Source organism: Sphaeramia orbicularis, chromosome 1, assembly GCF_902148855.1.
Source record: "Sphaeramia orbicularis chromosome 1, fSphaOr1.1, whole genome shotgun sequence".
Lineage (NCBI taxonomy): Eukaryota > Metazoa > Chordata > Actinopteri > Kurtiformes > Apogonidae > Sphaeramia > Sphaeramia orbicularis.
In genome coordinates this window covers 51812158-51827350 of record NC_043957.1, presented here as the reverse complement: position 1 = coordinate 51827350, position 15193 = coordinate 51812158, and the positions used below count along the sequence as shown (strand labels likewise).

At 37.5% G+C, this 15193-nt stretch overlaps 1 long non-coding RNA gene across 1 annotated transcript in view; it reads right to left on the bottom strand.

Annotated features, from left to right (window-relative positions):
• Positions 1-1988: 1988 nt before the first annotated feature.
• LOC115426278 (uncharacterized) overlaps positions 1989-15193 on the bottom strand; it is a 28472-nt gene continuing 15267 nt past the window's right edge. The window contains exon 4 of the long non-coding RNA XR_003936325.1: positions 1989-1999. This is a non-coding gene — a long non-coding RNA (uncharacterized LOC115426278). The remainder of the gene's footprint in view (positions 2000-15193) is intronic.

The window sequence follows — 15193 nt, the reverse complement described above, 5'->3', positions numbered from 1 at the left end:
TGGCGGTGGTTAAACTTTAGATGGTTAAAAAGGTTTGTTGTGTTACGGGTCGGTGCGGACACAACTACGAAACACTTTTTGCACGTGATGTGTTTTTGCTCTTCGTCTTCTTCATCAAACCCAAAGTGATTCCATACAATTGAATTTGACTTGCCTTTTTTGTTTACCAAGCACTTCTGCTGTGATTCTCCTGCCATTTTTCCAGACCGCTAGGTACAACTCTCCTCTTGGGGTGGACCTGCCGGCTAGCAGGCAGCTGTAGCTTAGAGGGGGGCGGGGCAGAGCAGCTCATGGTAGCTTGCGTGCGCGTGAATTAAAATAACTCAAAATTAATAATCGTTTTTTCTCGATTACATAATTTTTGTAATCGTTGCGTGTAATAATCGACATCGTAATTGAATTTCGATTAATTGCACAGCCCTACATTCAACTATAAACTGGAAAAATGTGATCTATAGCACATTGAAACTGCATTAAACAGTCGATCAAATGAGTAAGTGTTTTACAAAGAAAATACGTACATTTGTGTGTTTCTTTCATCACACTGCTGCACTTTTTAGCTGTGTTTACCTCCATCTTGCCAATGATTCAAACAGAATTATGGGAAATTTCTCCTACCCTTCTGTTCGCAGTGTGGTCCCGAAAAATCACCGTTTCAAGGGCCATACAGCCCTCCACCTTATCTCTACTCTTTGGCCCTTGCACTTGGCACTACTCCTTGAAACGAAGCTGCAAAGGTTAAGGGTAGAAACATTTCCCTATGAAATGGGACAACCCTTCGTGACCTGTTACGTCAGCGTCAGCAGTCATCGATGCCGCTATAAACGGATGTAACAACTTGTTTCTGAAATAATTCACCATGCCGTCAGTAGCTGTAACCATCTCTGTTGCATGGGCTTTGGTCATCTTTTTACAGCTATCAACTATAAACTGCAGAAATGCGATCTATAACACATTGAAACGGCATTAAACGGTCGATCAAATGAATAAGTGTTCTACAAAGAAAATACGTACATTTGTGTGTTTCTTTCATCACACTGCTGCACTTTTTAGCTGTGTTTACCTCCATCTTGCTAATGATTCAAACAGAATTATGGGAAATTTCTCCTAACCCTCTGTTCGTAGTGTGGTCCTGGAAAATGTCAGTTTTTCTCTCCGCTTTAGCCCTTCCCCTCCATCTAATCGAGAACTGTGACTACACTACTCCTTCACGTGTACGTGCAAAATGGAGGGGGGAAGGGGAGGAGCCAAGGGGTGAATTGGGATTAAGCCTAGATATGTTACTGTATGAATTACTATGAAAGCTAGTGCTGAATATAAACTAAAAACACCTCATTTCATTTATCTGCATGAGCTTGGTTACACTTATTGAATAATGTTTATGGAAATCTATGTCATTTAGTTTTATATATCTATACGTGCACAAAAGAAGTGCTTGCAACTTGCAAATTCACTTCATTGAGTCCTCATGATAGGCCATTTCAGTTTTATAAAGAATGCAGAGCACTATTTTACCAGGTGTTTGGCACTGTTGATGATTGGCTTTAGGCCAGTCGTTCCCAACCTTTTTTAGTCCATGACCCCATTTTAACATCAACAATTTCTGGCAACCCCATACATTCAAAACGGAGAATTTTTTTTTTTTTTTGCTAAAATTAATCAATGTAACAGTTTGCTATACTATGTTGCAAATAAATGTTAATTTTAGACGACATTTAGTCTATATAATATATATTATTATGGATGGAGGCAGAAGAGCCAGGTGTAGATTACTGCACAAAGTGAACATTGGATTTTCCTTGGTCAGGATATGTACAGTCAGTCCAGCTTGGATTTACAAGGCTGACAATTAATACTGAAGAAAGAAGAACTCAAACTATGAATTATGAAAGAGCTGCAGCATCTGAAACCGACCACAATGAACATTTGACAGATAAACAGTACCACAGTGCTTCAGTTTCAGCTTCAGTTTGTCATGTCTTTTATGGATTGTGATTGTCTCTGTCAACTCATCACATATTTTTATTAGTGCTTTTTTTTTTTTTTTATCAATTACTAGAAATTTCAGGTGACCCCATTTGAATTCCAGGCGACCCCACGTGGGGTCCCAACCCCAATGTTGGAAAACACCGCTTTAGGCTTTTTGGCATACAATGTTCTGAACAGCATGTTGTGAGGCTACAGTCGACATAACTGAGAATGAATACACACCGTACATTTACACATTCCAAATCAATGGGGGGTGAGGGGGAGGGCCAAGAGGTGAATTTGGATTCAGCCTAAAAGACATCTACACCCCAACCCAATCTGGGCCTGTGACATTTCCTTGGAGTAAATGAAACCCAACAGCCTTCCAATGATGCATCTCCCCTGCATTCATGCTCATAGACTAGGATCGAATTTAATAAACGAGAAAGCGACAGTGATGTGTGAAAGTGTGAAAAAAGATGAAAGAAAATATTGCAGAGGATAATTTTTGTAAATTAGACAGACACAACATATCAAGTTTTAACTGCCTGGTGATTGCTCAGTACAAATTATTATAATGAGACGTAACGTATAATTAAAATGATAAAATGCTAATAAATACCTTAGTATGTGCTTCATTTAAATAGTAAAATGGTTCTTCATGTGCATTAGCTTCCACAGATACATTATGATGGAGTGTGTTAATTAAGATCTCATTGGGAGTGACATTTCCATGTGCGCTGCTGCTCTCGATGGGCTGGTGGGATGGGGAAGTCACCACTGTCCTCTGCTTTTAAGAGGCTGACAGTAATGAGACATGACACTGCAGGAATCAAGGTCTTAGTGCAGCCATAATAAATGACTCTCTGCATATAGACAGTATGTGGGGCCATATACTGCTAATTTTAGACAGACCTGAGTTGACAACCTATCTCTTCACATTTGTGTCCATCAATTATTTTTATATGTGCATGTGTATATTTATGAAAGTGCACACTGGGCTATAATCAATTTTGCATGGTGTTTCATATGTATGTAATTATGTCCGTGGCTTTCACAGTTACATAACATGTGCACTGCAACATGTGTACTGTGTTATGGTTTACAGCGGTATAAAAAATGATTGGTGGTTATCATACACTATATGAACAAATATACTGGATCACGTCACAGTTAGAGCTGGTAGAACTAGTTTGACTTTGTTGATTTGAAATGTTATAATATAAAGGTAATGACAGCGGATGTCAATAAACATGATGATAAATGTCCAGTCATTTTTACTTTTACATTAAAGGAGTTATATACAGTAACATATAGTATAGATAGTATAGATTACTGCATATAACTATTAATATAGTAGATTATAGAAGACACTGTTATTTTGACTGTTAAAACAATCAGCTATGAGTTTTAGTTTGAAGAGGAAAACTTGATGATACCATAATACAGATGTGTGTGAACAATCTTTATACTTAATTCATTGACAGGGTTTCTGCAGGTATCAGTAAATCTAATTGAATGCTCTTTTTAATGCCACTTTAAACAAATTTAATGCCCATGTCCATCTGCAGATACAGTTTATATATAGTTTTATGACAGTTTACCGTCGACAGGCTTTAACCAGGTTCTGAATACATCCTCTTCCAATCACTTCTGCTGAAACTTGCATTTTCTGATATTTGCTAATATGCCCTCCACTATTCCCTCACAGTATGAGCACGCTCACAGCAGATTGCATTCCAAGCATCCGGTGTTGTGACTTTGTTTATTGGCCATAACAATAGCCAATTAAAGGATTCGGCCTGTCAATCATCACATTATACTTGTGATCAAAATTGTTAAGTGCTTATATAATCAAAATAAATCATGAATAACGATGCTTTTTTTTCCCATCAAGTGTATTTAATTTTTTTTATGCCTCTGAATATTGAATTTAACGCTTTTTAATGCCATTTAAAGCCTTAATTTTCACAAAATCTATGTAATGACTTTTAATGCTTTTAATCACCTGCGTAAACCCTGACTGAGTAATACAGTCTGGGTGTACATTGCATTGATTCGTTGGTGCTTTTGGTGGAACTAAATGTGTTCTGGTAGCAGATTTTCCCCCCTTCTGTTTAGAATTTGGAATATAAATACATAGAAATACACAGATATAAACACATAGAAACCTTTTAAAGACTGATATTTCCTGTGAGAGCTGAAGAAACCAGTTGGTTACTTATTGTTTAAATGTATTTATTTATCTATTTACTTACTTACTATTTATTTATATTGATTTATTTCGAATATGGAAATTGTACAAGCTTCCTGATTGCTACTAATTGGCTTCTTTGCACAACATAATATAGAAATGAAAATTCAAGGAAGCAAAAAACAATAATACACACAAAAAAGAACAAAAAAAAGTCAGATTTGAAAAGGAGTGAGAAGAAGGATACACACATCCACTTATACGATCATATACATATATATATATATATATATACATACATACATACATACATACATACACATACACTTACAAGTACAAATACATATATACACTGATACATACATATATGTTCACATTGGCTTCTCTGCCTCTAATCTCTATGCCATATCAATGAGTAAAAAATGACAATAGTTAGTACGGATAATTATCAATTGTAACTGCTAAACAAAATATTTGTGTACATTTTCTTAAACTGGTTAATATTTGGACTTTGCTTGAGTCTCACTTATTATGACAAATATTTGTATTCATATATTATATTATATTTGTCATTATCATTTTGTAGCCCAGTAATGAGACACCTTAAGTCAAGGTGGGCACAATACACAATACTCTCTCTCTCTCTCTCTCTCTCTCTCTCTCTCTCTCTCTCTCTCTCTCTCATAAACAGTATTTACAACACAGGTAAAACTCAAATACGATACAATATTGAACTTTACAACAAATCAGGAACTACATCCTCTCTTAGCTGTGTATTGGTGTTATTGTTAACATGTTTACTTTTAAATATTCTTGCAGTCTACCAAACAAAACAGCTGCTTTTGTGTCTGATTATAAAGGCACCAAATTCTCTAAAACACATTGGAATGACAAGTGGAATGGCGACAGACCTTCCAAAACAGCCAGCACATCCCTGAAGCCACACACATACACAATCTGCTTTGGCACCTCAACCAAACAATGATGAAGCCAGCCTGAGACCAGAAATGCAATTAGCTAAAGAATCTAAATGAAAAACTACCTTATAGCCAAACAGAGAAGAGACAACAACGTGTTTTATTGTTGTTGATTCCACTAACACTTTTTAATAGCTGTGAAAATGTGGAGAGTATAAAGAGATAACAGCTTATTGGCAGATTAAGTTTCTGAAAAAGCTGACTGGCTGCAGTTAGAAAGTACTGCCTCTGTAAAAAAATATATAAATAAATAAATATATAAATGGAATAAACAAACAACAGGCACACCTCGGTCTGTTTGTTTGCACGAACAGGAAGAGATACGGTGACGTTCTGCAGTTTGCTTGAGGCAGCCTCATGTCAGGCAGCTTGAAGCCAAGCACAGCGATTTTCTACGCTCTGTTTTGGCACTTTTTATTTTCAAAAACAGGATCTGGATACCTTTAGCAAAATGCAGTGATCTTTTACACCCTTATCACAAAAACAACCTGTCAACATATTAAAAAAACTTTATAGAAGAAGACTTCTAAGTGCAGTAACTCTGGCATACTGACATTGGGGATAAGCTGTATTGATTCCTAATGATACTTGTTTAAAGAATCCAGTTGGTACAAACAGGCCCTTTACGCACATTAGCCTTTGATAATGGAAATCTAAAAGGTGTCATGGTGGAAACATCTCAAATCTTGCTGGTTACTCTTGAAAGACAACAAACCTTCTCTGCTCTGCAAACAGACAGACTGAAATTTCTACATCTTCATTCCTGATACGATTGAAACTTCACTTTCTGATTATAAACAGGGTGGGGGGGATCAGCCCCCCCTCTGGTTTTTACATCCCTACATCTGGTCAATGAATTTCATCCTCGTGGGGGGACGACAACCAACAAACTGAAATAACAGGTTTTGTCCAAGTTTTCTTACACCTATATCCCACTAACATTCACCTGAACCCAGTGGTTCTCAGTCTTTTTCTGTCGGGCCCCCTTCTGGAGCATGAAAAATCTCCAAGCCCCCCTCAACCCCAACAACATTGTACCTGTGGTGCAATTATTACTTTTATTGAAAGAAACATTAATATTGTAAAAAATACTTTTTGCTTTTCCTTGAATAATTTGTTGTGCAAATTAAAAATAACATAGATTTTTGATTGAACAATACAAATGAACTCAACAAGACTGCTCCCTGAGACATTATTTTTCAAAATAAAAATAGGAAATGTGTAATTATCTTAAAACTATGACAATAAAGTAATTTTTTTTTAGAACAACAAACACATTTTGGTAACAAAGATGAACATTTTAACAGTATCAGTGGCTGCAATGAGCCTGTTTACGTTGCACATTTCAGAACATCAAAGTGCAAACTGTACAAACTGTGCAAAAACAGAAACATTGCACATTTTTCTTTTCCAGTCCAATCCTTGTCCACTCTCCAAATCTAAACTCTTTGTCTAATCTAGTGACAGATCACCATGGCAGTAGATTTGTTTGTTGTACGTCCCTAAAATGAGTCCAGAATGCTCCAACACTAGAACATTAGTTCCACCCGCTACATGTTCTAACCTGAAGAAAAAATAAACTCCTAGGAATGATTCCATGCCCCCCCGGCAAGTCTTTGCGGCCCACCCCACTTTTTGAGAAACACTGGCCTGAACCGAACTGTCGGCAGTCTCAGAATTTGCGAACGTCCCCATGCACTGAGGTGTCGTCAAGGGGCGGTGAATGTAAGTGTCCAGTGGATACAGGTTAGAAGTTGTGAAAATTTCATGTAAGATCTGCTGTATAAGAGAGGATTAGAACCCAGGAGGTGGATGTTGAAACTATGTAAAGTTTCACTTTTGTTTTAAGACAGCATTAGTTACGTTAGTTATAGACCACACCCCCACCTATATAACTTCCGCCTCTGCCTCCGCTGCCCAACCCCCCCTCACACACCCCCGCCGCCCCGACAAAAAAAATAAAAACACCCCCCCCCTCTCTGTTTTTTTCACAAACCACACCCTGATTATATACAGGGGTGGACTGACCAGTAGGAAATTCTGTCAAAGTCCAAAACGATCATCCCACTGATGTGGTGTCTGATGTGGTGAATCAAGGGAAAAAAATCAGCGATATCAACATCAAAACAACAGGTGGTGCCAAAACAATTATTTAAGTTATTATGTGGGGGACATACACAAAACTAGAAACAGAAAAACCCAAAGAAGAGTGTGAGAAAACATCAAATATGAAGCATAAGGAGAAAGGTGGCTGGGAAAAATCAAAAAGAGAAGAGGGCCAAAGTATTACAGGCACAGGCATCCAAATGCAAAAAGCTTACTGAGCTATTTAGCAAGACTGTGGAGGACAGCCGGGAGGAACTTGGAGAAACTAGTGACCTAATGAAGACGCTTTTACTCCCACAGCTTTGAGTACATCTTTATAAGCTCTCCAAGTTCATGTAGAGGAATAGGTCAGGCTGCCTTATCCTTGACAGTGTTGTGCAGTACTTTTGTTTTATTAATTTGTTGATCATTACACTGGTCAACAACAAATTTATTGTTTAAGTTTTTTGAGCTGATTTAGGATACTTTTGGTGTGCTGAATCCAAAAATCACATTAATTTTACTCAATCAGGTCAACTTTCTGAACTATGCTACATATTGGCTTTTTAACATTTTTGCTGACATTTATGGGCATTTTCACATCATAGGATACAAAATTCTTTCATATTTCTTGCAATAAACAAGTTCTGAAGATTTTACTTTTGCCAATTTATGATTAATGTTTTTTTTTAATATTACAGGTGAATGAAATGGCTTCAACTAGAAGATCTTGCAAAAATAAGCCTGACGTATTCTGCTACATCTGCGGTGAATACACCATTGTACCTAACAGGAATCAAGTCACAAGTTTCATAAAGTGTGCTTACTAATCTTATTTTGGTATTAATTAATAGATTTTGTGAGAAGATCAAATTTTTCAAAATCAAATTAGCAAAAAAACCTGACCTGATTGAGAAAAACAGATGTCATTTTTGGATTTAGCGGTGCAAAATGGTCCTAATTCAGTCGAAAAAACCTAGACAACTTTCAAAAAACATTTTTTTGTAACCCAGTGTTATTCATTGTTTTATTTTGAAAGCCTTCATAATCCTATTTCAGGACTGAACGAATGCTTTGTAAATAAATAAGTTAACACAAATAATTGTTGATTGCGAAATGTTATTCTCTGTGAATATCTTGTCTAGGGTTGTGGTAGAGTATCTTGACATGATGGCAGGTGGATATTTAAATGTGTAATCGTGTATGGTTTGTGGGCCTAAATTTTGGAAAAAGTCCAGGGCCTTTTTTTTTTAAGTCCCAGTCCGTCCTTGATCATATATTAATAGTCCCCCATCTTTCACTATCACTGACTGTATCTGCAATAATCTATATCCATCCATCCGTTAAACCACTTTATCCTCAGGAGGGTTGCGGGGGATGCTGGAGCCTATCCCAACTACCCATGGACGAAGACGGGGTACACCCTGGACGTGTCGCCAGTTTATCGCAAGGCAGGACATATAGAGACGAACAACCAGTCACTCTCCCATTCACACCTATGGGCAATTTTAGATTAACTAATTAATCTACTAGTGCATGTCTTTGAATGGTGGGATGAAGCTTAAGTACCCGGAGAGAACCCATGCAAACTCCACACAGAAAGGTCTTGGTGTGGGAATTGAACCCAGGATGTTCTTGCTGTGAGGCGATCCACTGCACCACTGTGCCACCCACCAACAATATTATAGTAGTATTATAATTATAATAAAATCATTGAAAAACACATTTCATTTGAAAATCCAACACTGTATTTTCCATTAAAAATTATCAGAAAAAATTACAACCTCATTACGTGTTGATCACATTTAAACACTGACTCAGTTTTGGAACAGATTCAAAGATCTGCTGGAGTTGCGCGACTAATCAAGATAGAATTTATAGCAGTGCCACAGGATCATTAAGCCTATTTTCAACATGTAATATACAAGTGGATGATAGAGGAAACAAAGAAGAGTGAAAGGAGGATGAAAACAGCTCAGTGCCTTCAGGAGCCATGGTGACGAGGTAGGACATGAACGGAAAGTGGACGCTGTCTGGGCAGGAACCCCCAGTGTAGTCTGGCATAGCCGGAATTATCCACGCTGGTCCAAACTTCAGCACAGAGGGGAAGGAAATGACAGAAGTGAGAGGACCACAAATCACTCACTGCTTGACAAATCCATCATGTTCCACATTGTGAAATTTCACAGCTAATTGAATAATTAATGCAATAGACTCATTGTGCAAAGTCTGTGTGTATAATGGTTTTGATCTGATGGTGAGATTAACAATTTGGTAACACTCTACTTGAAGGTCTAGTTTATAATGCATTAAGCACACATTCATAAGACATGATAATGCATTTATAATGCATTATAGTAGTCATTACAACAGTTTATGATCATGTACAACAACTTATACCAAGGTTAATAAAGTATTATAAGTGTAGGCATAATGTATTATAAATTCAGCTTTCATTATGTTTTCTACATCCATACCAAAGCAGTGTGAAGGAATTTATTTTTATAGGTGGGAAACTTTTGTTAGGTTTTGTCACTGGTCCCTATACCCATCTATTTTAGGGATTTCATATTTATTAACAAAAAAAAAAAAAGTATGTGTTTGAATTAACAAAGATTTAGAGCTGCCACATTATTTTTTTTATTTATGTATAAAGCAACATGTAACACTTCTATTTACTGTCTCTGTTCTTTTAATGTTTTGTTTTTGCAAAATAAAAAGTTATTAAGAACACTTTGATGTATAATTTTTGACTGACACTTTACTTAGAGCCAGCAGATACTGCTCATACGTCATCATACTTGTGTTATGTCATACAATTGATAATGTGTTACGTAACCCAGGACTTGAGATTCTTCCTACAAACACTGTACATTGTTGGATGTATAAAACATAATGAAAGCTGAATTTATAATACATTATGCCTACACTCATAATACTTTAATAACCTTGGTATAAATTGTTGTACATGATCATAAACTGTTGTAATGACTTTTATAATGCATTATAAATGTATTATAATGTCTTATGAATGTGCGCTTAATGCATTATAAACTAGACCTTCAAGTAAAGTGTTACCAAAAATTTATATACAGTAATAAACATAGACTTGATATAAGACGGCCTTTACTCTAAATGTTACATATGGAATATCTATCTATCTATCTATCTATCTATCTATCTATCTATCTATCTATCTATCTATCTATCTATCTATCTATCTATCTATCTATCTATCTATCCATCCATCCATCCATCCATCCATCCATCCATCCATCCATCCATCCATCCATCTTCTTCCGCTTATCTGGGGCCAGGTCGCGGAGGCAACAGTCTAAGCAGGGATGCCCAGACTTCCCTCTCTCCAGACCCCTCCTCCAGCTCTTTCGGGGGGAATTCCAAGGCATTCCCAGGCCAGCCCAGAGACATAGTCTCTCCAGCGTGTCCTAGGTCTTCCCTGGGGCCTCCTCTTGGCGGGACATGCCTGGAACACTTCCCCAGGGAGGCATCTGAAACAGATGCCCGAGCCACCTCAGTTGCCCCCTCTCGATGTGGAGGAGCAATGGCTCTACTCTGAGCTCCTCCCTGGTGACTGAGCTTCTCACCCTATCTCTAAAGGTGCGCTCAGCCACCCTACAGAGGAAAGTCACTTCGACCACTTGTATCCGGGATCTTGTCCTCTCAGTCATGACCAAAGCTCATGACCATAGGTGAGAGTAGGAACGTAGATTGACTGATACATTGAGAGCTTTGCCTTTCGGTTCAGCTCCTTCTTCAGCACGACAGACCGATACCGCTATGGGATATCAAATGTTCTGGTTTTATAGGTACTATACTTGAACATGCATATAATACATTTGGAATATACACGGCTTGGCTAAAAAAAAGTCCAACACTAATATTTCATTGGACCACTTTGAACATGGACTGCGGCATGCATTTGTGATGTACCATTTCAATACGCTTATGCAGTGTCTATAATTTTTTGGACACAACATTGCTGAACCTAGACCTGATGAACTCAACTAACCCCAGATCATAACACCGTCCCCACAGCCTTGTACTGTAGGTACTAGGTGTGATGGGTAATCAGTACATCCACCTCTGTTCTCACCCTGATGCGTCCATCACTCTGGAACAGGGTCAGTCTGGACTCATCAGACCACATGACCTTTATCCATTCAAAAAACACAGTCCAATATTTATGCTCTCCATCAAACTCATTAAAGGGTTAAAGAACTTGTTTCAGCTGAAACATATTAACGAATGCAGTAATGACTCAATGGAAGCATCTGACCTATATCTTTGGGTAAAACCAGTTTCAGACTTTTCTTGGCTCTCTGTGTCTCAGTCTGGGTTTTACTGCAGTTTGAGACACACAACCTTTTACTTGTCAGAAAAAAAAACCTACACTTCGGGTTTTTAAACATTATGAAAGTCTGTGATCAACAGGTTTATGCTCAAAACTAACAACACTGACCTTTTCAAGAAGCTGGTTGAAGGAACAGAAAGAGGGAGGCTGTGTTCGCAATAATAAAGCCAACACTTACACTTAAAAGGTTTATTTTTTTATAATCATTCAACTGCATGTAAACAGCAATATTAGTGGGATATTTATTTTCATTAGTTATGTAAATGGTTGTTTGAAATGTAAGCTTTTTTACTGAGGGCAATTACTGAGTATTTAACCCTTTAGTCAAGTATTTAACCTTAGTCAAGATATTTTTCCTCAGTGTTTTTATTCCTCTTCAGGCATGAAAAAAACAACGTCATTGAAATTTTTTATGAAGCTCTTTTTTATGGGGTTTCAAAAATGTCTACTCAGCTGGACAGCATGCGTTTCATTTTTGAAGAAAAGAAACGTATTTAAAATACAATATCAGAAAGTGATATACTGTGTGAAAACTATGAAATATTTTCTTTTAATGTAGCTAATCTGATGTTTTCTCATATTTTATCATACTCTAATACAAGATATTACTCACTTCATGGACATAATATTTTTTTTTTTTACTTTTTGTTTAAGAAAACTGTTAATTACGGTCTAATAAGAAATAGCAATTGATTTACTCTCCAACATGTTACCGCAGATCAGGTTTATCAAGTATTTATCAGTAATTGTGTGAATTGCAGAGTATGAGATGGTGCATAAGTGTCCACTGTGTTGTCTGATATGCAACTAAAACAACAAAATCCATGAATATACAAGAGAACACCTGTAAAATAACTGTCCACTGTAGTGACCAGTATACATGAAAGGGTTAATGTACATAACTAAAAGTTTCAGCAAAGCTTCTCTGAACCTGGTTTCTCAGGTCTTTCTCTTCTCTAGCCTCTCTACTGTCTTCCTACCTCCCATCATCCCTGTCATCCAATCACTACCTGTGTTCAGACTTTCTATTACATACATTTGGTTTAAAAGTCGAGCTCACCCTCATTGAACTTCTTGATTGCCATGCAGGCAGACACATGCTCAGTCAAATATCTGGTCTTGCAGACACCTATCGCCACCCCAACTCCACTTACTTTACCTCCAGGAGACTCTCGACTCGTCACTGGGATAAGGTCAGATGCCTTCCTGCAGAGTTTTCTACCAGCACATGCTCCATCCCATCCTCTGCTGGAGTCTAAAAACCTTCCTCAAATGAATTAAGTGCATCACTTGAATTTCATGAGGTGATGTTTCTTCTTGCTAAAATATAATCCTTCAAATATTTATGTGTTGACCTAAAATATGAAGCTGAAGTTTAAGTTTTTGTGCAATTCTGAGAACAAAAATCTATTTTTTAATCTTTCAGGGCATTGTTTTATATCTATGTTCTTATCAGTTTTAAGTTGGTTTTCAGTACTGACTTTCATTGTCTTTATGTATATTAATGTGGATGTATGGCTGTGATTTCCATTTTGTGTAACTTCTGCTGTTGCTGCTGTCTTGACCAGGACACTCTTGAAAAAGACTTTTTTTTTAATATTTTTTTTATCTCAATGAGTTTTTTTTTTTTCCTGGTTAAAAAAAGGTTATAAATAAATTGTAATATTGGTGAAGACGTCTGCACCACATCGTCTTTAAAAGCTGTAGAAATTCCACTCCATGACTTAACACTTTGGCCAATAATAGTTTTGTTGTTGTTGTTTTTTTTTCCAGAGGTGTAGTGGGTTAAATATGTAATTGACAGCTTTTTTTTTTTTTTTTTTTGAATTGACAGCTTTAATTGCTTGTTGTTGTGATTCCATCAGTCACAACTCTATTGCACTTCTCTGTGGATGTTACAGAAGCAACATGGCAGCTCCTTGAACAGTGATATATTGGCTTCATGTAATCCAACCTCATGCTTAGTCTTTTGATTTGGACAAAAAAGAGAGAGCTGTAAAAGGAAGGTGTGTACATTCAAACTGATCTATTAGTCTGCTCCTGTGTCATGTTAGTTTTAAGTATAGTCTGAGTGTTCAGCACATTAATTTTCCTTTTTTTTCTCTTCCCTGTAAAAAAAAAAAAAAATTCCATATCATAATTTAAAACCAAGCCATGTGTTCCTGTGCTGCACTATCATCCTAAATCACTGTCACTATGAGGCCGATTTCATCTTTTTATAGCAGGACAGATAGGTCACCTCATGTTGATGTGCAGTTGTTACCCACCTCCATAACAGGCATTGTTTGCTTACGTTCCAATCAACCGCCCCCCAAAAATGCTCAATCACCTCCCACCACCTTGTTTAGACCATGACAGAATGTACTGATAGCCGGCTGGCCTTCCGCTCACACACAGCCAGATAATTCCACCTGTGCCTGCATGCCTCCAAATTGATTCGTCCCCCTCTGCCTGTCCCTTTGGTGCAGCTCAGCTGTTTGATTGAGGTGCTCCCTAATGAATTCTCAGAGGCCAGGTGCTGATACTGTGTTAACTGCAGGCAGAGAAAGCCATCTATAAAATAGGAGGGCATGGACAGTTAGGCAGTTTTCCTGAGGGGACAAGGCGAGATGAAATACGAAGGTTGGCTAAATATAATATCCACCAGCTGTTTTGTCAGAAGTTGCACGCTCTGACTCTTTTTCAGCAGTGCACTCTCACACCTCTGACTGCTGCTTATCAGTCACACATTTATGCAAATGAGCCAACAAACCTAGATTCACCTTTAACAAGCCGCCACATCAAACGCTTATTACAAAAAGGCTCTGTTAGTTGAAACATGGATAGACACCTGTATTACCAGACCAATCACAAAGGATTGTGTTTTACATAAAGCTGCCATGATGGACACAATGTCACCCTCGGTGCCTCAGAATTAATGATAAGATGAAATGAGTTGTCTGTCTGGGGACATGCCATGTAGGAGATGGCTGCTATTAAGATGAGAGGGCAGGAAGGCAGAATGCGCTCGCCTGCTCATCTGTCTGACATTGTAATATGTGCTGACAAGTTTATTGCCGTGTCCCATCCTTGAACGAGCAGCAATTACTGTGGCAAGTGCTGATAGTCAGTTGGGCCAAGCCAAAGGAAGTTTATCACGAGAGGGAAGATTTTAAGAATGAGTCAATGAATTACTTAAGGATGTGAACGATTCAGAGGGAAATGTTCACATGGAGGTACAAAATATACTGAAAAACGACTCTTAAATCTGTCTCAGGAGGCATATGCAGCGCTATTTGACGAGGTTATTTTGCTCCTAACCAAGATAATCGAGTGAAAAGTCCCCAAGCTGGTATCTAAAGATGTCATGTTACTGTCAAAGGTTTGCACTGCAAATAGGCCATTACACACAAACCAAGACATTAGTGGAGAAAATCTTAGTTGTTGGATTGAAACTGGAGGGAGATAGCACTAGAAGTAAAAATAACATTTATAAAACTGTTTAGTCCATAAAATTTCAGAAAAAAATTAATCTCTGTTGTCACAACAGAAAAATCTAAGAAATTAGTCATGTGACAACATGGTCAAGCATGTTTTTATGAATGCATAAAATATTAG